Raw genomic sequence first — 26,431 nt, forward strand, 5'->3', positions numbered from 1 at the left:
GAGGTTAAAATTCCTCCAGCCAAAGACAAATCTCCAGAGATACCTGAAGATAAGTAGAGTTCAAGCAGTTCAAATAGTTCTGAAGAAGAACATGATGATGAGCCTCCTGTGGAACCTCAAGAAGCCTCAACACCAGAGTTGAGAAGGTCCACTCGAGAGAGACGGCAACCTAATAGGTATACAACTGATAAGTACAGTCATTCTATGTTGAATATTAATTGTGCTTATGCTTTACTTACAGATACTGATGAGCCTAGGATTGTAAAAGAAGCTATTGAAATGTTTGATTTAGATTCCTGGTTAGAAGCCATGAATGATGAAATGTCATCATTGGATAAAAATGGAACTTGGGATTTGGTGCCACTACCTAAAGGCAGAAAGCCTATAGGCTGCAAATGGGTGTTCAAAAACAAGTATGGTCCAAATGGCAGCATTGATAAGTACAAAGCAAGACTGGTTGCAAAGGGGTATTCGCAAAAAGAAGGTATTGACTATGGGGAAATCTTCTCTCCTGTAGCTAAGTTGACATCTATCAGATTTCTCTTGTCACTTGCAGCAGCATATGATTGGGAGATAGAGCAGATGGATGTGAAGACAGAATTTCTTCATGGTGATCTTGAAGAAGAAATCTATATGTCCTATCCTAAGCACTCTATGGAAAAAGGTAAAGAACATCTAGTATGCAAACTCAAGAAGTCTTTGTATGGTTTGTAACAGTCTCCCAGAATGTGGTATCAAAAGTATGATACATTTGTTTTGTCTTTGGGATTTGTGAGATCAAAATTTGATCCTTGTGTTTACTATAAAACTGATGGTGATAGGATTCTTATCATAGCTTTGTATGTAGATGATATGTTGTTCATAGGAAACACAAAAGGTATGATCTCAGATTTAAAATCTCAGCTTTCTATGAAGTTTGAAATGAAGGATTTAGGACCAGCAAATTACATTCTGGGAATGGAGATCAAAAGGGATAGATCTAAGAGGAAACTTTGGCTTAGTCAGAGAAAATATAGAACCAATGTTCTTGACAGGTTTCATATGTCTGACTGTAAACCACAGGTTGTTCCCATCTTGCAGGGAACTAAGTTGTTTGTGCTGGACAGTCCAAAATCTCCAAAAGAGATTGAAGACATGAAAAGTGTACCTTATGCAAGTGTTATAGGCAATCTGATGTATGCTATGGTATGTACAAGACCAGACATTGCCCAACCAGTGGGAGTACTTAGTAGATTTATGTTGAATCCAGGGAGACCACACTGGGATGTTGTAAAGAGAGTGTTTAGATATCTGAAGGGTACTTCAGATCTTGAATTGTGTTATCATGGTAATCTGAAGGATTTAAAGAGAACTCTCGGCATTTTTGGTTATACAAATTCTGATTGGGCAGGGGATATTGACAACAGGAGATCCACTAGTGGATATGTTTTTGTCCTGAATGGTGGAGCAATTAGTTGGATGAGCAAGCGGAAAGTTGTAGTTGCTTTGTCCACTATAGAGGTAGAATACAAGGCTGCCACACATGCTTGTAAAGAAGCAGTCTGGCTTAGGTGTTTGAGTTCAGATATTGGTTTTGGTGCAGGGCAAGTTGAAATCTGGAGTGACAGTTAGAGCGCCATATGTTTGGCAAAGAATCCTACTTTCCATGCCAGATCGAAGCATGTTGATGTTCAGTATCACTTCGTTCGTGACATGGTGGAATATGGAAAAGTTAGTCTTAACAAGGTAGACACTCTGGAAAATGTTGCAGATGCCTTGACGAAACTGATGAGCACACACAAGTTCAGGTGGTGTTCAAAATACATGGGTCTTGATACCCATGTTTCTCAGTAACGTCTAAAGTAATAATCAGTCTAGTGAATTCCTCGTCAAGTGGGAGTTTGTTGGAAATGTGCCTCAAATTCACTTGACAGTTTCAGGTTGATCAGACTATCCTACACTGATGAAGCAGCAGAGTGATACCTCTTGGTTGTTGATCATTCTCTGATCGGTGTGACTTAGACCGATGTCTTCATATCTATCGAGTATCGGAGTAGTTGTTTCCTTGTTATGTCGATGGTTGATGGTGTTGGTCTCAAGCAAATGGATTCACCTTAGGAACCATCAAGAGATCGCAAGTTCATACTTTTTTTAATTCCAAAACCCGATAAGGTCATCTTCGACGATCGGGTTGCATATTGGCAATTGGGTTGACATTCTGAATGTCATGTCGATGTCTCGATGAGACCACCTTATGTTATCAGGCTATCAATGCATATCGGCATAGCAGTTCTAAGCGTGTTCTGATGTCCTGATGAGGTGTGCGCTCTTGGTATCGAAGATCGAGATAGCCTTTCTGTATTGGTCCTGATGGGCCGATGTGTTTGTCTCTTAGTCATCGGAGATCGAAGTAGCAGTCTACATGTCTAGCCGATGACCCGATGGAGTCGCCTTCGGCGATCAGGTATCATTGAGCGATCGGCTTTATCAGTTAAGAGTTATATCGATGGCCGATGGAGCGAGGATAAACTGCGAGTGTGCAATCTGATCAAGTTCCAAAAGGTAAACACTCGGACACTAAGTATGAGACCGTCAGTGTAAATGAATACAAACCAACCCGATGCTCTGCTGCATGTGGGATAATTGTTTTTCTATGATTGCAGACCGACAGAAACAGTTCAACTTCCCAACCGTCTCAGACAGATGTAACGGCTAACTAGTTTGGTATTTGAAGCCGAATGTAAACCAAATGGGGGTTACAAGTTACGATAGCTATTGAGCGTTCTAAAATGATTGTGTGATCTGAGTGTTGTATGTTAATGTGGAACGGTTGTATGACAGAGTGAAGGAAGTCTGCAGACTGGAATTTATTGTATTGTTTTTTGACATACTGTTAATAAAGTCGATTATCTGTTGGTGGTGGGTTTTTCTCATGAAAGGTTTTTCCCACGTTAACTATGTGTGTTCTCTCTCTGTGTTGTTTAATTGTGTTTGCTCATACTTGTGCCATATTCTATAAATGTTGAAATTTTGTATGCACTAGTCTATTCTCCCCTGCAAACTGACATTAGGAAAGCGAATTTTTGCACTTGCTTTCCTTGCAAGACTCAGTCTCTCTATCAACTGCTGAAGCAGAGTACATTGTTGCTACTACATGTTGCTCTCACATTCTTTGGATGAAGCAGACCCTCAAAGACATACAGGTGGACATCATTGATCCTATTCTCATCTGGTGTGATAATTTGAGTGCAATCAACATAGCAAAGAATCTGGTGATGCATTCCAGAACAAAGCACATTGCTATCAAGTATCATTTTCTCAGAGAGAAGGTTGAAGGACAAGAAGTAAAGATGGACTATGTTCCTACCGGAGAACATGTATCAGACATTTTCACCAAACCATTACCGGTAAGCACCTTTGAGTACCTACGACACAAGTTGGGAGTTGTGTCATCTGCCTTATGCACTGGAGAAAGGAAGGATTTATATGGTTCAGGGGGAGTTCATAGTAGCATCTATAACTCTTGAACCACTTCTCAGTACCGACTGCAATCACTGGTAGCAGTCTAAGGGGGAGCTCGGTATGGATCAAAGGGGGAGTGTACAGTTCCCTTTGTCATTGTGTCAAAGGTGGAGAAAGGAAGTGTCTTGCAGTAAGTTGACATCAATGCCAAAGGGGGAGATTGTTGGCAATTTGGCATTAAGTTGTCATTGATGGACCAACCGGTTTGGCCAAGTCACCAATAAGTAAGAAATGGTGACCGGTATAAGAAGAGAAAGACATAAGGAAAGTTGTCGGTAAATATGACTTGTTTCATCTACCGGTAAGGCATAAACTGGGATGAAGTTTATTTGTGTGTTATGAAGGCACAACGACCGGTGAACAGAATAGAGAAGATGTTTGATGGTCATACCGGTAAGATAAACTAAACTGGTAGTCAACCTTGGTCGACAATGTATGTCAAACCAACATAGGAAGCCAAGCAAAGGTGGATGTCAACAAGCATGATAGTTGGATGCCAGGTGGAGGTATTGTACAAGTCGATGGAGTGTGCATCAATGTAACAAATCTGCAAGCAGGTCGCCTTTTATGAGGAACTCGCAAGTCACGGAGGATGACAAAGGACTGCGGCTCGAGGAAGGCAAGTTGGAAAAGCAACCGCATTGATCCTACAAGAATATTTGATCTTCGTACTTGTTTGGCGAAGGAAACAAAAAATCCATTAATTGCGAATGACATAGAAAAGCAGAAAAGCATGGTGCAGACCTCCAGATTTAGAAAACGCAGATTGGAATGTGAAGCTTTGTTGTTGATTGATCGATGTCATGAAAATATTATCCTTGGAAAAGCAGATCAAATCAAATCAAATTCGGAACGATTTGGAGAAGGAAAACCTAACACGATAGTGTTTGTGTAAAGCGGAAAAATCGAACCCTAGTCGTTCTCCCCTCCCCAACTCCGAGGAGAGAGGAGGGAGAGTCACTAGGGTTGATGGTTTTCACTTGGGAAAGACTTTACATTCAAAAGAGGGGTTGAAACCCACAAGATCCAATCCCACGCAATGCAAGATTGGATTCTATATGAGTTTCAAGGGTTGTGATAGCAAGGATACCCTCTTTTGTAAAGAAATGTAGATAGAATGATTGAACTAGGAATGCATGTAAAGTGGGAAATAATCGCTTATAAACAGAGATAGGGATATGATATGAAGCTGCGGACCTGGAATTAGCAGTAAAATGTCGAGATGGTGCTGTTCTGCAAATTTGAGCAAAAGTTGACGGGACGATGGCGCCCAGCGTGCACACGGTCCTCCAAAAAATCCGCGAAACGAAGGTGGATCTGTTTGTCTCTGTACAAGGATTCCAGATCTTCAATTACAGCCGCGTACCTGCAACCTACACACAGAAAAGAGAGGACGATTGGGGGGTTAGGGATGAGGGGTTTGCCTTTAGGTCAAACCCCAGTTTTGGAATTAACCAAGAAATGAGAAATGTTGTAAATGTAATGTAAAACAAGTACTAATACCTTGTTGTAAGGATGTTTGTATCCTTATATGCGAAGGTATAGATGTTGTTGTATGTTGTATGTTGTATGTTGTATGTTGTATGTTGTAGTATGTGATCTCCTCTTCAATGGTTGAATCCTTGTCTTGAATGCAACACTTAGCCTTGAATGGAGACTTAGAATGATCAATTGCTTGAAGGAATGCTTGAATGCTTGAATGCTTGAATGTTTGAATATCGTTTTCGCGCCTTTTCCATCTTACCAAAATGGGAGAGGAAATGTCATTTATATACTTGTCAATTAGGGTTAAAAGACTGATTTTCCCGACCTTAGGCCGACCAGGAAATGTTATTTTCCAAATTGCAAACAAAAAGACCCGAAGTCCCATAGGAGACCGGGCCCAAAATAGGGCCAAGGACTAGGGCGCTGGGCGCCATGGTCCTAGGGGACCAGGGCGCTGGGTGCCCTAGTCCTGAAGGACCAGGGCACTGGGCGCCATGGTCCCACCTCCAGGGACAACAGGGTGCAAGGAGGATCAGGCCAGGGTGCTGAGAAATGCAGTTTTTGGTGTCATGAACAAGTTTCGGGGTCTCCATTCAGGTTCCATGTTGCATCGCCATCGTGAAGACCCAAATGCAGTCAAAATTGCAAGTGTCGCAATTTTAGGATGCTACAGTTTGAATGCGATCTTGGCAAGAATCCACGATTATAAATACATGAACTTGAAATAGAAAAGTGTGATGCTTGTGGAGAAGAAGAAGAGTGAAGAGAGCTTGAGTGTAGAGAAGGATCATATCACTTAGAATATATTCTAAGAAATTTGCAGAGTGAGATAACAATAAAACCGGTAAGAGGGTTTAACCGACAGTGATAGAGTACCGGTATCAGTCTAGTAGGTCCAACAGTTGACCAAACCGGTGAGGTGTGGTTGAGCAAGGAGGCATCTGAGTGTGACATAATGTGTTGTGAGGCTGAGAGAGAGAGAGAGAGAGAGAGAGAGAGAGAGAGAGAGAGAGAGAGAGAGAGGCCAAGAATCAGAGAAAGCTATATGTTAACCGATAGTGTGAGAGAGAAGATTGTTAACCGACAGAGACCTATTCGATCAAGAGTTACACAATTCATTTGCAACAAGAAGCTATAACTATACCTGAACTGTATTTCAATTTACATCACCAAGTTGGAGCTTGGTGCAGGGGTTGGTGCTCCTTGGGTTGGTGCCCTAAATCAGAAGGGGTTGGTTCTCCTTGGGTCGGTGCCCTAAATCTTTGTAATTTAATGTTTCACTAGTGAGGCTGGATTGGAGCAGTAGTCTCCAACAGCATTTCTCACTGAGGTTTTTCCCATATTGGGTTTTCCTCGTACATTTGGTATTGTGGGTTGCATTTGTGTAATTGTCTTCTTTGGTTTCCTCATTTGCTTTACTAGTTCGATTGTTTAGTGCTTAAGATAACAATCGGTATTTTGAAGTTGCTTTAATAAGAGAAAAGAGTTTAGGAACCACTGATTCACCCCCCTCTCAGTGGTACATTGTGTTCAACATGTCATTGCAGGAATCAGAGAAGAATATAGTTCAATAGGTGCTACAAACAACCATACCCATCAAGGTGGCAGACCTTCTTCAAACAATGTCGCAATTAAGAATGGCAATTTCCAACATAGTCAGTGACGACATAGTCATCTAGAAACAATGTAAGCCACATGAGGAGGAGCTGATTGGAATTCCACAACTCGAAGGGAATAAGTCCAATAATCCAATATTGTTGATGATGAGCATTGAGAGGAATCCTGTGGTCATTGAGATGGAAATAATGGGGAAGAAGTTAACAAACACCATTATCAATGAAGTCTCAGGAGTAAGCATACTACTAGAAGACACTTGGAAATGTTTGGGGAAGCCAACACTCTAGCCGCTGACCTTCCACTTGGTAGGTGTCGACCAGCACGACATTGAGCCGTTGGGAAAATTGATGGCACAAAAAGTAATGATTGGGACAACAATTTTTCTTGGACTTCGTAGTCATCTCGCTGCAAAAGAAGGTGTATGATGCATTCCTCGAGAGGGGATAGTTGATTACTGCCAAGGTGAATCACAACTGGAAGCAAAACACACTCTTGATCGAGAGTGATGGGAGGAAGTACGTCATCAACCTGAGGAATTAGGCAGTGAGTAAAGAATTAGCATCCTTCAACTCAAAGTCGAAGGGTGGATAGCTAGGTATGGATGAAGGGAGGAAAGGCATGGAACCTAACAATGAAGGGATGCTCGAGTTGGAAGACTACTCTGAAGATGAGATGAGTTCCCTAAATGGATTATTTCACTGGCAAATGGAGGACTATGAAGTCTTCCACCTCAAGTGCAATATGCTACAAATTCGCCAAATCAAGGAAGTGCAAAATCCATACGTGGGCCCTTATATGGGTCAAAGCAATATTGGCGAACCCTACTGGGTTGAAGAAAGGACCGCACACAAGCTATATAAGAAATTTACAAAGAGGGGAAGTATATTTGAAAGAACCGTATGAGTTGAAGTTGAATGCCACAAACATCTAGAGAGTAAGTGAACAAACACATAAGACAAGTTGTCTAGAGAGAAAGTGTTTGCATGGAGAATGGCCAAAAGGTGGAAGTCTGTATAATCAAGTGGTGGAAGTCTGTATGAACAACAATGTAGGAATCTGTACAGCGTATGGAAGAAGGTCAAAGGGGTTGGAAATTCGTAGTGTAACCAAAATCTATATGGTGAACATGGTCAAGGGAGTCTCCAAAATCTGTATGATGAAGGGAGTCTCTAGCCATACGAATCACATTTGTACTCACGCCACAGGTCATACATCGTACAATAGAGAAGGAGCGCAAAGAAAGGCAAAGCGTACGGGTGAAAATCGTACGAGTGAATTAGCATACTGTACAGGTGGAGAGCAAGTTGTACGATTTATCACCCACATAGAGACTTGTACAAGGCGGGAGATAAACTTACAATGTACAAGGGAATCCATACGTGGTGAAGACTTGGTTGTATGTGGAAGCAATATGTTTGTACAGGTTGCACTCAAGTCCGTACATGGTGAAGACTCGACACACAGGTTCGTACGTGGTGAAGACTCAACACGATGAAATGCATGAAGGGAAGTTTGCCAAGATATCATACAAGGAAGAGAGGACCACATTGTCTAGGCATCACCATCCATACACTGCATGACCAAGAGAGGAAGCAAAGTCATACGACCAAGAGATCGTTAAGCTGTACGGAAATATATCATACAAACAAAAACATCATATGAAAAACAAATTGAAGAGTCTGTACATTGGCGGAGTCTAGTCGTATGATCTTTATCATACATAAGAAAGTGTTACACGACATATATGGAGGTGCCACCTAGGTCGTACGGGATAGACCCCACCAAACAACGTGTGGCACCAATTTTTGGTTCATACACCATACAATCGTCTTAGTGCCATCCTTTCATTTGTCTTCAGCACATAGGGGACCGATGTGTCATCTTGGAATCTTACTAGAGAGTATGACTTGAACATAATTTTGATATGAAATGGCTATTTTCTAGCTTCATCAACAATGTTTTTAGCGTCTTAAAAATCACAAAAATCATGTGCGCTGCCCCTCAACGCTACAAGGGGCACTACCACTTGACCTCATTGGATGCACTGCCCCCAAACCCCATAGGGAGCAATGTCCCTGCGTTGCCCCTTGACCCCGTTGGGGGCAGTGCCCCCAAACCCCCATTTGACTTGGCAGGTACATTACAAGTTGGGGTTGTCCAATACAAGTCATTGCCTACACTTGTCATTAGTATTTCCAAATATTACTTGTTGTTTACTTGTCATCTAGAAGACGACGTTTTCTTTTTTTTCTTTTTTTCTTTTTTTCTTTTTTTTTTCGGGGGAGGGGGAGGATGTAGTCGGCATAAAATTTATAGGGTTATATTTGATAATATTTGGTATCTGTCAATATATTAATTGTTTGTATTAAGTGGTTTGTCACTCTCAAGTAGTTATGTGTCGGTTGGCTAACAGTTGTATACCTCTCGGCAATGGTTAGGTTCTTTAAATATGTTGAGTACCGCCAAGGAAGGTAGTATGTAATCCTTGGCCGACCATCTCTGGTCTTCTTCTCTATAATAATTGCATGTGTGAATAAAGATATACTTTACTATCGTGTCTAGTATGCATTGTCATGTACATTATTATTTCTTGTATTTAATTTATCAGTCGTAGCAGTTATGGACATTATAAGATGGTATGGAACAGTTGAAAGGTAGAAGAGAAAATGGAGAACAAACATTATAGGGGAGAGATTGAACGGGTGCTTGGGAAAAGCGATGCCAGATTGGAAAGGAAACACATAATATTGGTTGCACTATGAAATTGAGTAGAAGGAGAGAGACGAAACAGATACGTATCGGCAAGAACAAAGTCCAGAGGAAGGGGATGTTTAGACTAGTGTTTGAGAGGTGAGAAGTTGCATCAATTTTAGAGAAAGGAAGATTGGGAAGTTCTGGTTTGGATCATTCTTTTGGAATAAGATTGCAGCCAATCATCTAATCATGTAATAATAGGTCGTATTATTCTACTAAGTTTTGTTATTTTTGTTGCTTATGTTGGAATCAGGGATCACTAAGGGGGAGTGAATAAGTGATCTACCAGTTAGCAGAATTTTAAACTTAACTTTAAAGCATTGAAAACTTAAACATGTAACTGGAATGCAGAAACATAGAACACACAACCACAAAAGCATAACACCGGATTTTTACGTGGAAACCCAAATCGGAAAAACCATGATGGGATTTGAACCCACAATATTATCCCACTATGGCCAGTAGAAAAACAATATTACAATCTGGGGAATGCACAAGCATTCAGGCACACTACCTAGAGAAAACTACTCAAATACAATAAGGGCTACAGTCCCGGAAGGCTCACTCCCTTCTGACTAGTTACAGTGATGAATTATAGCAAAATGAACCATGAAATAGCATCTACAATGCTTGTATGAGTTCTGACTGAGTGCCAAATATACCAATTGGGTTACCTCTGTTGATTTGCTTTGTTTTGTCTTGTTTACTATCTCAATCAGCTACTGGATCAAGAATACGCACGTGAAACTGCGTCAAAATAGATTCTCGATCGCCACTTGCTCACATACAATCATACCACACACACAAAAAGATCATCTACACCGATCTTATATACCAACAATCACAAAATAGGTTATTTACCATGTCGATCTGCTAGTGTAACATGTAGTCTCATGTCGGCTTGACCGGATCACCAAAGATAAATGTGGATCACCAAAACAATAATAAAATGATGTTTCTTTGTCAACTCAATCAATCCAAACATGATATAATTCACCACAATCATCGGAAAGCTTCTGGACCCAAAACTGCTCTATTCTTCCTAAAACACCGGTTAACTGGCTACCAGTTGACATCTGCTTCCGGTTAAGAAGAATTATGACTACCGGATCAAATCTCCATGAAGAGTTGCCATCAATGGCAACCCTAAACCACTGATAAACCATCAGAAGCCATCGGATGAGTCTCAATTGCCAACAATCTCCCCCTTCGGCATTGATGGCAACACTCATGAAAAATGACTAAGTGTTGAGCACTGTACACCAGATCAAAAGAATTTCTAAGGCTCCCCCTAGACAAATAATTACACTCTTCTATACTGTGCATTCTTCACCTTTTCTCTCTGCCCCTTTAACTGCAATGCCAAAGATGGGGTGTTGTCCAAAACTTATATACAGAGATATTTGTCGGATATTTACAAATACTTGAAGATGTCAGCAAAAATGGTCTTCAAGGATCCTATGTGAGTATCCCACCCGCTCTTCAAGTTATCCAAAAGAGTAATAAATGCACTAAATACAATGGCATGAATCTCTACCTCCTTCAGATCAGATGACACAAGTTGTGCCATAGCCTTCATGCAATATACCTTATTGCTTAGCATGGTGTCTAATCAGGGGGCAATTAAGTTCCGAAGTTCACCAACTCTCCTCAAAATTATGTCCTTCTCCACATTGAACCTTGAGATCTAATCATTTAGAACCAAAATTTGTCCTTCAACACTGCTGGTTGGAGCAACATTGGGATCAAAGGACTGAGAAATACTAGCAAGTTTTCCCTAGAAAACACTTATTTGTTTGTCTATGTCTACAGTGAATTTTGGAAAAATTAGACAAGACTTATACAATTTTTCACCTTATGTCAGAGCGTCTGAAATAACTTCCAGACCTTTATTTAATCTCACCCTATCATCCTCAATCATCTTTCAGAATGTCTGCATCCTAACATCCTTAAATCTATCCAAAACTCGCTTAGTAGCAGACTTCTCTAAAGAATCAAAACTGGTATTTACACGGTTAATTAATTGCAACAATTTACCAAAGGGGCTATCATTAGAATCTAACTATACATTTGAAGCCACCTTCTACAAAACATCAACAGACATCAAAATGAGCTTCTTGTCTTCTAACTCCGACTTCACCAGATCCTGACTGCCTTGGGCTTGCATAGCAGCTGCGAGCATGAGCTTTTCTATAGGAAACATTTGTCCAAGGTTTAGTGGACCATCAAGATTGATAGGGATCTAAGGTGTGGTGGTAGTAACCAGTGGAGTGACCATTGTCGGATCAACTACTCTTTTGCCCTTGTCTAACTCTTCAACCTTTGCCTTTGCACCCTCAACATCCTTTTTCTCTTCTCTATCCCCTTTATCTTGTGCACTGGTGTTTCCATTTGGTGCAGTATCATCCTTTTGGATCTTAGGGTTGTTGAACTTTCCATCATCGGAGGGGTATCACCAGTCTCAGCATCAAGTGTTATGTTACCTTGATCTTTCAGATGTCCCTCAATCTGAGTTTCACCCTTCTGATCACCGGAAACACCTTTCTTTTCTTCCGATTGAGAAGGCTTGAATGCATCTTTATACAGTGGATCATTTGCAATTTTCTTTCTCCATATGTCATCTATCTCCTTCCTTACCTCTTCCACCTTCCCAATCATTAACATGTTTACCTTGTTCTTGCTTCTAAATTATTTCTTGTTAGCGTCTTCAATCTCTTTTGACTTCATCATGGGTGATACAGGTGCCAATATTTACCAGTTGTCTTTCTTTAATATCCTTATCAGTTCTACTGGTAGTTAATCTCCTTGCATCAATAAGATTTTACAGGTCCTTAGGAATACTCTTCTCCAGCTCAATCAATGTTTTGCTAAAATTGTGCAAGTATAATACAACTTCTTCTTCCACTTTTCTTCGATCAACTTCATTCAAATTTGCATAACACAATCCAAGATTCTTCAAATTACCATTTACAATTATTTCATCAACTAACTGATCTGCTGACAATGAAAGAATGGATGTAGATTTACCTTTCTTAACACCGGACTCAAGTTGACTTTTCACCTTACTTTCCTTCTGAGGTCTTCCGGAACAAGCAGGATCAGAGTTTGCCTTCTTGCTCTATTGGGCTCCACCGGACTGCGGTTTCCTCACCACTCTTGCAAATTCACCTTTCTTCTTCGCCTTGCCCGCTTCCTCCTTAGACTCTATCTCAAAGGCCACCGAAGACACAGCAACATAAGTCCTCTTGGGCTTCTCCTTTTTCTTTAATACACCTTTCCTAGATGGGCTAGGTCCTGAAGCTGATACCACTAGAGTAGGGCAGACTTGATCTCTTTTGGTTTGACCTTGGAGGGAACCGGATCAACCTTAGGCTTCTTGTTTTCCTCTTTGGCTTCCTTCTGAGAATTTTTTTCTCTTGCCTTCTTCACCTCCTCATGGGTAAACCCCATTTGCACTGCAAATTCCTCGGCCATCTTTATAACTTTCCTTTTCCTAGTAGGTGTAGTGAATTGTCTATGCAATTCAAGGTCTTTCTCCTTGAATGTTCCAAATATCCCCTCTTTAGGATCCACCAGTTGACTCAGTAAGTGTTGAGCATATGCCTCGAGAGTGATAGAGTCAACTTCATACCCCATGGGCATGATCCACACTGTTTTGGGCTCCACCGCTTCCATTTGACATTGATCTTTGTCTACCATGAAGAAAATGGTTTTCTCATACTTCTCAACAATCTCTTTAGGGATTCTCTCTTTCTTTTTCATTGCAGCTTGGAAAGATTTGAAGTATCCCTAGAGAGAAAATATTCTCATTGTAGCATCTCCTATTCCCCACAATCTCTCTTGAATTTTCATAGTTACCGGTCTATCATAGGTCCATTAGACCTTTCCTTTCACATCGAGTATCTCATTCAAGAAATATAACACCAAGCAAATAAGAAGAGTTCCATATTTGAAAGTGTGCTTCTTATCTTGCTTAATTTTCTTCAAATTTCTTATCAACTCATTCAAGAGGACTATACATAGATCATACCTCATGTCATTCTTCAACATCTGATATGCAAAGTAAATGGCAGTTCTGGAAATGGAGTTATGTATGCTGGACTGGTAAACTTTGTAATTGACCACCCTTGATGCAAACTTCACATCATGCTCCAGAATGTCATTTATGGTCATTGCTCTGCTGTCAAATTTGGAATCGGTAGTGGCTATCACTATGTTATTTGACACCTTCCTCGGGCCAGGTACTTCACCGGTTTCATTGAGGCATGTCACAACTTGAATCAACTGTTTGGTAATCTTGTGGAGCCTGTCAAGCCATATAAACTCATCATGAACTCAACTGAGAATGTATTGGATCCACTCTGCTTCGTCGAACAACAGAAAATGAATGAACTGTGAAAAAACCCTTGTCCTGAAGAACCTTGTATTATGGTTTGAGGTTTCCCAAACTGTCCATCAAGTGATTATTATACATGTTCAACATATATGCATTACCAAGCTCCTCAAGATCACAATGGATGTATGCCCTAATATCTTCATTATGAAGGATGTCGTAGGGTACCAAAGAAAATGCACCTTTTGGATCGTCTTCAACCGACTTGAAAGGGTGTTTCTTGAATACAGGTTTGGCCCTATCCTTAATCTCCATGAACAATGGGGTAGCAATACCAGAAGTTGAAGCCATTTCAAATTTAAGGTTTGCGGAGAAAGATAGTCTGAACAAATAAATACCTTGATTTGCAACAAGGCACTGGAATTCACTTTAGAGTCGTTGAAATCATTGTTGCAATTGCCAAACTGCTTCGCTCTTCTTCTCTGCACTTTTTCCTTGATCGGATTGTGACAAATGAAGTGTTGAAATGTCTTTTTATCCTTCAAAAACCTAATTTTTCTTTGTAATAAATGTTGCAACCGGTTACCATGATTTTCACATAGTCGCTTACCGGAGCACCAATTCTTCTCTAAAACTTCTGGATAACATATGCACATATGATCTAAGCCCTAGTTACCGGATGAAGATCCTGCACCGGATTTGGGTGTAGATCCATTATTTTCTTTAGATTCATCTTTTCTGACCCACATTTTCTCATGTTTGTCTCTAATCTCTTCTAGCTTTGCCTTTCCCTTCTCATCTGATTTGTTCTTGTCTACCAGAGCACTGTTCTTGCTTCTGTAATACTTAGCAATGTGACCGGTTTTGTTGCATGCACGACAAACAACATTTCTCTGCATAGGTTTGAATTTCATCTAATTTGGTCTCATCTTGCACTAGTAAGAGATATGTCTAAACATCCCACAAGCATAGCATCTCTTGTTTTGAAAGTTATCCATTGCTTCTCTACACATATTTGACTTGTGACCAAAATTATTGCATATGAAGCATTGACCGGTAAAAGTAGAAACATTATTCATCCTACTTCTGCATCGATTCACCATATGACCGAATTTGTTGCAAGTAAAGCATCTACCATTGAATTTATGAGCATTAGGTTCTCTTACAGAAGTATTCTTGCTCTTCTTCTGATCAGGTTTTGCATTGCCTTGTCTAGATCCAGAGGATTCGTCTTTCTCAAATCCAAGTCCTCGCATGTCCTTTACATGTCTCTGACTTTCTAGCATCTCATCAAGCCTTGTTGAGCTAGCTTTGAATTTGTCTTTGTAGTCATTAGTAGTAGCAAGTTCATCCCCTAAGGTGTCCATTATTCCTTGATTGTGTCAACTCAAGCTTCAACTGATCATTCTCATAGGTAAGCCTGAAGCATTCATCAACTCTTTTCTTCAATGATTGTCCCAGACTCTCTTCATTTTTCTTCCGGTCCTCAGTTTCCTTAGTCAGCCTCATCACAATGGATTGCATCTCATTCTTCAAGGCAACATTCTCTCTCTCAAGCTTGTCACATTCATCAACTTTACCCTGATTTTCCATGATTTGATCTTCTTTATCCTTCAACTTGTCCATCAATTATTTCCTCTTGTCTCTTGATGTAATCACTTGATCCTTCAAGTCATTAATGAAATCATCAGCAGCTTTCAGGTTTCTCTTCAAGGAACTAATCTCATTTCTAGCTGCATCAAGATCCTCAAGTGCCACACTGGGCTATCTTTGAAAACCAAAATCCATTGAGTCAATCTCCCACACCTTCCTCAAGCGGTTAAGCTTCCTCAGAGGAACTAGGCTCTGATACCAATTGTTGGAATCAGGGATCACTGAGAGGGGGGGTGAATAAGTGATCTATTGGTTAGCAGATTTTCAAACTTAACTTTCAAGCACCAAAAACTTAAACATGTAACTGGAATGCAGAAACATAGAACAAACAACCACAAAAGCATAACACTGGATTTTTATGTGGAAACCCAAATGCGAAAAAACCATGGTGTGATTTGAACCCACAATATTATCCCACTATGGCCAGTAGCCAAACAATATTACAATGTGGGGAATGCACAAGCATTCAGGCACACTACCTAGAGCTCACTGCTCAAATACAATAAGGGCTACAACCCCGGAAGGCTCACTGCCTTACCGATTAGTTGCAATGATGAATTAAAACAAAATGAACTCTAAAATAGCATCTACAATGCTTGGATGAGTTCCAGTTGAGTGCCAAATATACCGACTGGGTCACTTCTGTTGATCTGCTTTATTTTGTCATGTTTACAGTCTTAATCAACTACCGGATCAATAATGTGCATGTGAAAGTGCACCAAAACAAATTCTTGATCACCACTCACTCGCATGCAATCATACCACACACACATAAATATCATCTACAACGATCTTATATACCAGCAATCACAAAATAGGTCATTTACCATGTCGGTCTACTAATGTAACGTGTAGTCTCATGTTAGCTTGACTGGATCACCAAAGATAAATGTGGATCGCCACAACAATAATAAAACGATGTTTCTTTGTTGACTCAACCAATCCAAACATGATACAATGCACCACAATCATCGGAAAGCTTTTGGACCCAAAACTGCTATGTTCTTCCTAAAACACCGGTTAACTAGCTACCGGTTGACATCCACTTTCGATTAAGAAGAATTATGGCTATTGGATCAAATCTCCATGAAGAGTTGCCATCAAAGACAACCCTAAACCAATCATAAACCATCAGAAGCCACCAGATGAGTGTCAATTGCCAACAGCTTATATATGCATGTGTGAAAAAACTGTCTTTATACTTAATTATAGTTCTTGTCACAGTTGATAGAATGAGTTATCTTAATTTAGATAAAGAAAGTCTAATAAATAATTGCTCTATTGAAGTTTGAACTTCATGTTGCATGTAGAGGTTAATGCCATCTTTCTAAATTCTTGTCACCACTGAAGGCAAAGATAGTTTGCATTTGTTTGATTGTGAAAGTTGTCACTCGTCAATATAGGTCACAGAGACTGTCTGGACAATTCTGTGAGTTCTATGTCTAGGACATACACGCAAGTCAAGGATGACAAGAGACACACAAACGTCCTATACAGACAAAACACAAAAATATGTACCAAAAAGTATAGAGCAAGGTGTACTCTATTCTATAAGCTAAATGCAATGAAAATACAAAAATGTAAAGTATAGAACAAAAATAAAATGACAAGAGAGAGAGAGAGAGAGAGAGAGAGAGAGAGAGAGAGAGTAGGAGGAAGCAAAGGAATGATGCTCACAACCACAAATGAATCTCTAGCTAAAGAGACAATATTCTTCACTGAAACTTGCATACATAAGACTGAGTATGAAATGTTGGGGTAGTTGCGTTAAGAGGTTTGCCTCAGTAAATCTATCACTTTGGTGTTTCCACCTCCATGAATAACCTATAAACAAGATTGTGGACAAAATAGATAGAAATGAAATAAACAATATGCTAGTACAAAGACAAGAAATCAAATGTAAGATAACCTAGAGAGTTGCCCTCTTTCAACACTAGAAGCAAAGTGACTTGCTAGAATGAGGAAAGACAGCACTCTCTAAGTTGACAAAGCTGAGGTAGTGATGTTGTGAGAAGAAGAAATGTGATGTGTAATGGTGGGAAAATGGTGAATGATAGATCAAGAAGGAAACTACCCTTTCCCTCAAAGAGAGATGAGAGCTTTGCTATCGATTACTATTCAAGCACTTTTCACCACGGTACATTAGAAAGAGGAGATGATAATTCACTAGATTCAATCTCTCCACATGAAGATGGTAGATTGAATTCTGAATTAATTAGGAATGCTAAGTTGATCCCCTCTTCTTTGTTTGAAATTGAAAGGAATTGATTGAATTATGTAGTGCAAAAATGACAAAGAACTGATTATAACTTGAGATCGGAATATGGGATGAAGTTGTGCACTTGGATCTGGTAGTAAAATGTTGAGGCGAAGTCGCCCTGCGAATTTGAGGAAAAGTTGCCCAGACCATGGCGGGAATGTACACAGTCCTTCATCAAATCCGCGAAACGAAAAGGGTTTTTCCATCTCTGCAAATGAAACCTGAATCCAAAAGTACAACTGCACACCTACAACCTACACACAGAAAAAAGAGGAAAATGGGTTGGGATTGGGGGTTTGCCTTTAGGTCAAACCCCGATTTTGGAATTAACCAAGTAATGAAAGAAAGTACTTGCAAGTAGTTGTAAATGAAAGACTGAATTGTAAATCACCTCAAGGGAGGTTGTAGTTACAATGTTGATAGAAGTGCTTGTGTGGAATTGAATGTTAAAATCAATCTCCTCTTCAATGGTTGAATCCTTGACTTGAATGCAACACCTAGCCTTGAAGGGAGACTCGAGAATTCTCAATGTTGGAAAGAATGCTTGATCGCTTGAATCTCTCCAACTTCAACTTATCAAACTTATCCAATTTTCCACTTATGCAAATGAGAGGACGAATGCCCCTTAAATACATGTTAGTGGATTTGAATTTCGTCACAAGCCGACATCGGGGAGTTTCCCACCCAAGGCACAACCAACAATGCAACCCTAGGAAGGGTCCTACCCCAAAATAGGGTAGGGACAAGGGCACCACACCCCTGTCCTACCCCTTTCTCTAGGGCAGAGTGTGGACGGGGTGATGCAAAGGCCAAGAAAGAAGTTATTTCTGCAAGTTGAGCGATCTTCGGTCTTTGATCAGGCTAGAGGATTTGATCTCGCATGTGTGAGGACCCTAATGCAATCAAAAATTGCTAGGGTCGCAATTTTATGATACTACATTTAGCCCCCACTTTAGTGGGAGTATAAGCGTATGTCAATACTGTCGATAAAGTACAAGGAAACAAGATTGAAATAATTTTACCACTTCAAGGAGGCAAGATGCGCCAAGCCCCTAGTGGACTTAGGATCTTACGACTTCGATTGACAAAGTAAAAGGGAAGATCGAGAAAGGGAAAACTATGGCTGCAAGTAGCAAATTTCCCTTCACTATGAGTCATGAAAGCAAGGATACAAAAGATTACAAAGCAAAACAAAGTTCTCTAAGTAATTCTAAGTATCAGAAGAAGGCAAGTATGAGCGGAGCGTATGTCCCCACGTTAAAGCAATCGCGTGCGCCTTATCAGGAGAAATTGCTTTAAGGTAGGATACACCCAAGAGAGAGAAGATAGGGAGCACGCTATCGCAAGGATTTAGCCCCCAATTGAGGTATACACCCAAGGATAATGAACACAAAACACGATGTAGTGTCCCTTTCTTCGGGGTCAGTATGTTGTATGATAACTCATGTATATCATGTATGTATATGCATATAATAATATTCATTCCCCAAAGAAGGGCACTACCTTAGAAGAAAGGGAAGAGAGGATGTCTGTTGAGTCAACATGAAAGAGACCAGGAAAAGATCTCAATACTTTATATCGTCCCCAAGTAGACATTAAGGGAACAATAGAAGAACAGGGATGCACATAGAAGAATGGTCACAAAGAGCAAGAAAAGAGATAGAGAGAGGATCTACAGTGTTAGTATCGCTAATCTAGCATGACATCTGCCTCCTGATCTTGCTGATCACTATTTCGGGAAAGCGAGCAACATGCCAGAGGAGAAATATCAAACGCAGTAGATGGAGCTATCACAAGATCCAAACAAGGACTATGCTCATGTTGTAAGTCACGTTGTTCAATTCGAGGAGCTAGGATTAGGGTTTGTGAAAACTCATTTTATAAATGCTTGTCCACATCAACATACGCATACTCACTATCAAAAGCATTAGGAGTTGTATTGCCATTATGAATAACATTTTCACCCATTTCTTCATCAAAGTTTAGAGAAAGAAAGAGCAAGAACATGAATAGGAGTAAAACCATCACATGTTTTATCCAACTTATGATTTGGAGATGTAGGTTGAACATCTTGCTTAGGAGAAAGGGGAATCATGTCAACTATCAGAGTCTGAGGAGATTGAGTATTTTGAGGGATAGTTTCACGAGCTCGAACACGGCGTCTTTGTCGGCATTCTCTCGAACAATGATTCCATCGAGTCTTAGTGGAAGGCTGAGAAGGAGGAGGAACATTTGAACAAATAGGAATATTTCTCACCTTGATATTTGAAGGTTTAGGTTGAGTTCTTTTTGGTTGAACAATAGGAGAAGTAGACCACTTCTCTCGATAAGAGGAAGGAGGTGGAACTGTACCATAGAAAGGAGGAATATTAGGTGTAGGAAGGAGACTAGGTCCATCATGAGGAGGAGGTATAGGTATAACCTTAGGAGGAATATTTTTGTTCTCCTTAAGAGAAGGTAAAGTCACATCCATAGGAGTAGGTGGACAATTTTCCTTAGGAGGGAGATTAGTTCTATCCGAGAGGGGAAGAACCTCATCTTGAAGAATAATAGGAATGTCAAGTGTTGGCGATCTAGGTTGACTTAAGGATAAGATCATATCGTTCTTCCATTTTTTATAAGATTGAAAAACAGCATCGCTCCTTGATGGAAGAGATTGAAATTGTTTAGTCGAAAAGAGATCAATAGGAACTCCGAGGCTTCTTCCGGATGGACGAAATAAGCTATGGTTCACGAGTTATGATTTCTCCATTGTGAGGAAATTTAAGACACTTGTGGATTGGAGAAGCAATAGCCTTCATGGAAGATAGCCAAGGATAGCCCAACTTCACACGAAATTGCTTAGAAGAAGGTATGATAACAAAGTCAACATCCATGGATTTAGCATGAACCTCAATAGGAAGGATGATAGAACCAATGGTAGGACAAGAGAAGCCATCAAATAACTTCACAACCACATTAGAAGAATCATAAAGTGGTTTATGCAATCGTAAAGTGAAAAGATACTCTTCAGTTATGACATTAAACATGCAAGAGGGATCAATCAGGGCACCACAGCAAGGGATATCCTTAACCTTTGCAACTATGTATAAAGGGCCATCGAGTGCTCTAATGGTCTTGCTAGGGTCAAATATAATACAAGGATCCTTAGGAAAATCTTGTGTTTCTACCATATTAACCAAGTTTGGAGCCATAGAGGTGAATTCTTCATAAGAGAGAGAATTAGGCACAATCTCAATAACGTTAGAGGTATGAGATGGCAAGGGACCAGTGAAAAATCTTAAGATTTTGATTAGGAGGAGCTACTAATTTATTCCCTTTATCATTCACACCTGCCACAGATATAGTATTATTATCAATCAAGTCTTGAATCTTATTCTTCAACGCAAAACATTTTTCCGTATCATGACCAGGTTGACGATGAAATTTGCAAAAGGAATTGTTATCAAAATAAGGAGATGCAAGTTTGGAAGGATCAATTTGTTTTATAGGAGGAAGTTTGATAACATTTTTGTGCAACAACCGAGACATAATACTATGTAAAGATTCATTCAAAGGAGTAAACTGTCTTTCTCTTTGGAAAATTTTAGAAATAGAAGGCACACCTGTTGTAGCATTCACATGGTTGTTGTTGATTGGATCATTGAACTTGATGAAGCTTTTTGTTGGTTTCAACTTCCCAAACGGTTGTTGAACACTCTCCCCCTTATCACTCGGAGCCATAGGAGTGGATTGCTCCATTTGACTCACAACCAATTGATAATTATGGAGTGTTGCACACAACAGCGGAAAGGAAGTAAACTCAGACAAAAGAAGTGTTTCCCTGATATCTTTTTGTAAATTAGAAATGAAAAATCTTTGAATATCATTATCAGGCACATAAAAAGAAATTTGAGCACACAAATTCTTATATCTACCAATGAAATCGGTCACTTTTTCTTTAGCATCTTGTTTACAATGCATTAAATCAGTCAAAGTGATTTAGGACCAATGTTTTGAAATTGTTGGATGAAAGCATTTGCTAGTTGTTGAAAGGAAGCGATAGAATAAGAAGGCAAAGAGCAATACCATTTTAAGGCCTTATCACTTAGTGTTCTTGTAAACAGTTTTGCAAGCAATCATTGATCATAAGCAAAATCAGTACACAAGGTTTGAAATGTTTTGACATGCGTAAGAGGATCACCTTTTCCATTATAGAGTTCTAATTGAGGGATCTCCACATATTTAGGTGGCGCGGCTTTAACAATATCAAGAGAAAGTGGGCTCGCAACATCAAAGGTGGGCACACTAAACTTGGATTGACTCATAGAAGCAATTTGTTGTTGTAAGGAAGACACAGTTTGAGCAAGATTGTTAATTGTCATTTCGGTGGAAGAATTGATGTTAGACATAGGTGATTGAGCAAGTGGTGCGATGTTATTGAAAGAAGGCATGGACTGAGAATAAGGTGATGGGACATTATGATAAGTAGGCATGGGAGATGATTGGGTAGGAAAAGGGACACTTAAAGTTTGAATAAATTTGTTGACGGAATTGCCCCCTTGTGTCACACTGATTAGTTGAGGAATAATAGGAACACTCGTGGAAGTCATAGGTAACGATGGAGGATTAAATTAAGAATAGGGATTCCCCCCATGACCTATGGCTGTAAAAATGACATTTTGAGTTGAAGTAGCCATGATGTTGGTTGTGAAAGTAGGAATATTAGTCATAGGAGTAGTCAAAGGAATAGAAGAATTGACTTGTGTTGTAGGTTGTGAGTAACCTAGGGTTTCAGCACAACTCTTGATAGGCATGACATTAGAATCAACAATATGTGCAATGCCACGCAATATATTAATTCCATTCTTATCATTTTGAAGCATTCGCTTAAGACCTTCAATTAATGGAAGAGATTCACTATTAGGTATTCTTGGGACATCCATTGTTGAAAGCTATCAAATCGATTTTCCAATGTAGAAAGTTGATCTAAAGAAACCCTAGTTAAAGCTTCTTCTTCATCATGGGATCCATCAATGGAGTGAATAGGCACATGATTAGGATGGGAAGAATTAGCATGATCCTCATTAAAGAAGTCACCCAAATTAGGCTCCATCTCCTCGGTAATTAAACCTTGTGAAGCCTTAATTCTAATGCTTCCTCTAATGGAGATAGGATAGGTAGGACTAATAGTTGTAAAATGTATGCACTAGAGGGAAAATTGAAATTTTGAATTGTAGAACAAAGCTTACAAAATTGAGTAATGCAAAATTCAAGAAAATAATGATTACACAATTTAAACTTTGTTGGGGGAAGAGGATGACACAATTTCCAAAAATGAAAGGAAATTAAAATTTTAAAATTAAAGCCAAAGGAATACCACTAAATTTTAAAATCAGAATTTCTAAAATCGGGGCAGACTATAATTAACCTCTTAATTTTAAAAAATTTCTTGAAATTTGAAATGTTGAATTTTGAAGGTATTTCCGATTCTAGAGGGATCACAAATCAATAAAATCAGCCAATCTTCTAGATTTAGGCTATTAAATACAATCATAACAGTCTCCCGAAATTTTGAGAAAAAAGCCAAGGACCGTGGCAAGAACGCACATGTTCCGACCAACTTTTTTTGAAATTTCCAGGGATGGATATTATGATGATTTGAAAGCTAACGCCAAAAAATTGGCGAATTTACGATCTCTAGATGGGCGAAATGAAGGTGCAAATGTGAAAATAGGACCCTATTAGGGTTCTGAAGAAAAAGAGGAATTGAATTGCAATTTTGAAAAGGGTCAAACCTAATGGATAGGGACACCTTGGAAAATGTTTAGAAATCTGAATGTAAATGAAATTGATTTGAAATTCACACAAAATCCAATTAATTTTAAGAATTAGGGTTTGATGACCTAACCACTTAATTTTGAAATTTGAATTTTGGCAAAAAAAATGGGGGGACTGAAAATTTGAATTGTAGGATTGAAGACAAATCTAAGAACCAGATATCAGAAAATTAAATCAAAATCCAATTTGCACAAGTTCAAGATGATATTTGAAAATTAGGGCTTTAACAAGTAACCTCTCAATTTTGTAAATTTTAATTGCAAACTGAACAAGACAATGAGGAAATTGAATTTGACAATCAAAACAATTTTCAGATCTAAGATAACCACAAGCAATTTTTACAAATCATTGTTGGCATTATGTGAACCGGTATGAGGACATAATGACATTGTGTGTTGTCATTGATGTCAATATGATGAAGAGAAGAGAACCGGTATAACACTATGAACCAGCATTTGTGCCAAAGTGAAGTGGTGTGTTTGTTCAAGGTGAACCGGCATATGGTTATGGGAACCGGCACATGGAAGCTTCGTATGACTACCGGTTGGTAGTCTCAACTTCAGGGTTTCCGGTTTAAGTGCTTCAAGCCTGTGTGGCTCAACCGGTGACTTTGTGAGATGAATTAGCATTGTAACAAAGAACAAATCATGTTGCCACGTCAGCCTTGTGCACGTGAAGGATCTTGCATGAAGGAGATTGTTCTCATCTACCTCGGGAATGTGTGAAGCCTGTAAACGGTGATAACACGTGATGGGTTATCAGCTGCCATGAAATCGGTAGAAAACGAACGATGGAGAACATCTTGAGATTGGATCAAGACTGTTGCATTTAATGCAATGTGCTCAATGGTCAGGATTGAACCGTTTGAATTCCTTAACCTAACAGGTTTAGGGTTTAGGGTTTATACTACCGACCTATCTATTTTCCGATAAGGTCGATGTTGTGTTTCTTTATGTGGTTGTTGGCAAAAGTTGTGTGTGTGTATCCAAGAGAAGAGATACGTGATTCTTGTCAAACCAGAGGAGAGGAGTGATACCTCCAGAGTGTAAGTGCAGAAGGTGAAGAGGAGCTAAAGCGGATTTGCATTGGCATTGAGTGTTGTTACCAGATCATTGTAATACCTGTTGATCTCTAACCACCTCAACAGCTGGAAAATCCCTTAACAGGGTAGCTTTAACCGTCTTGTTGTAAATCCTTTAACAGGGTGACTCAAAACCATTGAGTTCTTGAAATCCTCTAATAAGGTAACCTTTAACAGGGTTTAACCCTTAACCGGGTATTCTAGCCATCCCTTAACCGGGTGATCCCTAACAGGATTGGTTCCTAACAGAACCTATTGTATCAGTCTTTAACTAGACGAGGCTCCTAACAGAGTGGACTTCTAAAGAGTTCAAAAACAAGCTTGTGGGTATTCATCCCCCATCGTGGTTTTTCCCAGTTGGGTTTCCACGTGAAAAATATGCGTGTCATATGTGATGTCTTCTTCATGTGATGCTATGTTGTTTTCTATCAAGCGGTGAATCATGTTGATCTAGCTGTTATATGTATATCTTTGATGGTAGATTACTCGTTCATGCACTAGGGTGAAATGGAAATGAAGTCTTAGATTGTATGAGAAGATAAGTGTCAACCGGTTTATGCCTGTCTCAGTTATTCTGGGTTTTGCCGGTTGTACTCTGTTTAAAGACCGGTGTTACTATTTGTTTGTCAATGCACAGTGTCTGCTGACAAACCAGTTTAAGATTGTGTTTTTGTCTGTACTGATTCACCCCCCCCCTCTCAGTATCGGTTTGGTACTATTCGTTCATCATTGAGTTATCAATTGGTATCAGAGCATCCTCTGGGTCCTCTGTGTTATAAGCTTAACCGCTCGAGGTAAAGATCCCAGTCTAATAATGAAGAGGGAATGTCCAAAGTTTAACAGAGAAAATTTTAGTATATGGAAAGACAGAATGAAGATATACATCAGAAGCATGGGTGCTCAACACTGGAGCTATGTTGAGAATGCCTATGTTGCTCCTACTGGTACTCTCACCAATGACCAAAAGAGAGAGATGCAGGAGAATGGGCAAGTCATGGAAGCCCTAATTAGTAGTTTATCTGGCATTGAGTTTATTGATGTCCAAGATAAGGTAAATCCCAAAGAGGTATGGGATACTCTTGAAAATATCTATGGCGGTGATGAGCATGTAAAACAAGCTAAGGAAGAAAGCCTTAGAGGGAAGTTTGAAGACATGTGGATGGTTGAAGGTGAGACCATTCAAAAGTATGGAATAAGAAACAAAACCATTGTTGGAGATATCAAGAGTGCAGGTGGTAAAATGGAAGATTCCACTATGGTAAGCAAAGTCCTGAGATCCTTATTACCGGTCTATGCAATAAGGGTTGCTGCTATTTAGGAGTTGAGATCAATAGACAAGGCTAAGGTATCCCTAGACTCCATTATTGCAAAGTTGACAACTATGAGCTAAATAGTTTTGATGGCAGTGTTCAAAAGACTGAATCAGCTTTTAAAGCTTTCGTTGTACCATCCAAAAAAGGAAAAGAAACTAGCACTAGTGGTGAACCAAGACAGAGCATAGAAATGGATGATGAGGAGATTCTGATGGCATTTGAAGCTCTTCTTGCTAGGAAACTTCCTAAGGGAACCGGCAAATATAGAGGTAAACTCCCTTTGAAATGCTTTTCTTGTAACTGGATAAGACATATTGTTGTAAACTGTCCTAATGGCAACAACAAGGACAAATCGGAAAGGTTCAAGAAATTCAAAGGAGGAAACCGGAGAAATTGTTTTGTGGCAGTTGATGAAGGTGTCACAGATGAAGAATCAGAAGATGAAGAAAATGAAGATATTGTGTTTGTTGTTGTCAAGGAAGATGTGTCAGACAAGAAGGCTCTTGTCTCCCGGTTTGATAATTCCAATGAATGGATTATTGACAGTGGTTGTTCTCACCATATGACTGGTGACCGGAGCAATTTTCTATCCTTGGAAAAGTATGATGGTGGTG

Source organism: Cryptomeria japonica, chromosome 3 (genome assembly GCF_030272615.1).
Source record: "Cryptomeria japonica chromosome 3, Sugi_1.0, whole genome shotgun sequence".
NCBI classification, from domain to species: Eukaryota; Viridiplantae; Streptophyta; class Pinopsida; order Cupressales; family Cupressaceae; genus Cryptomeria; species Cryptomeria japonica.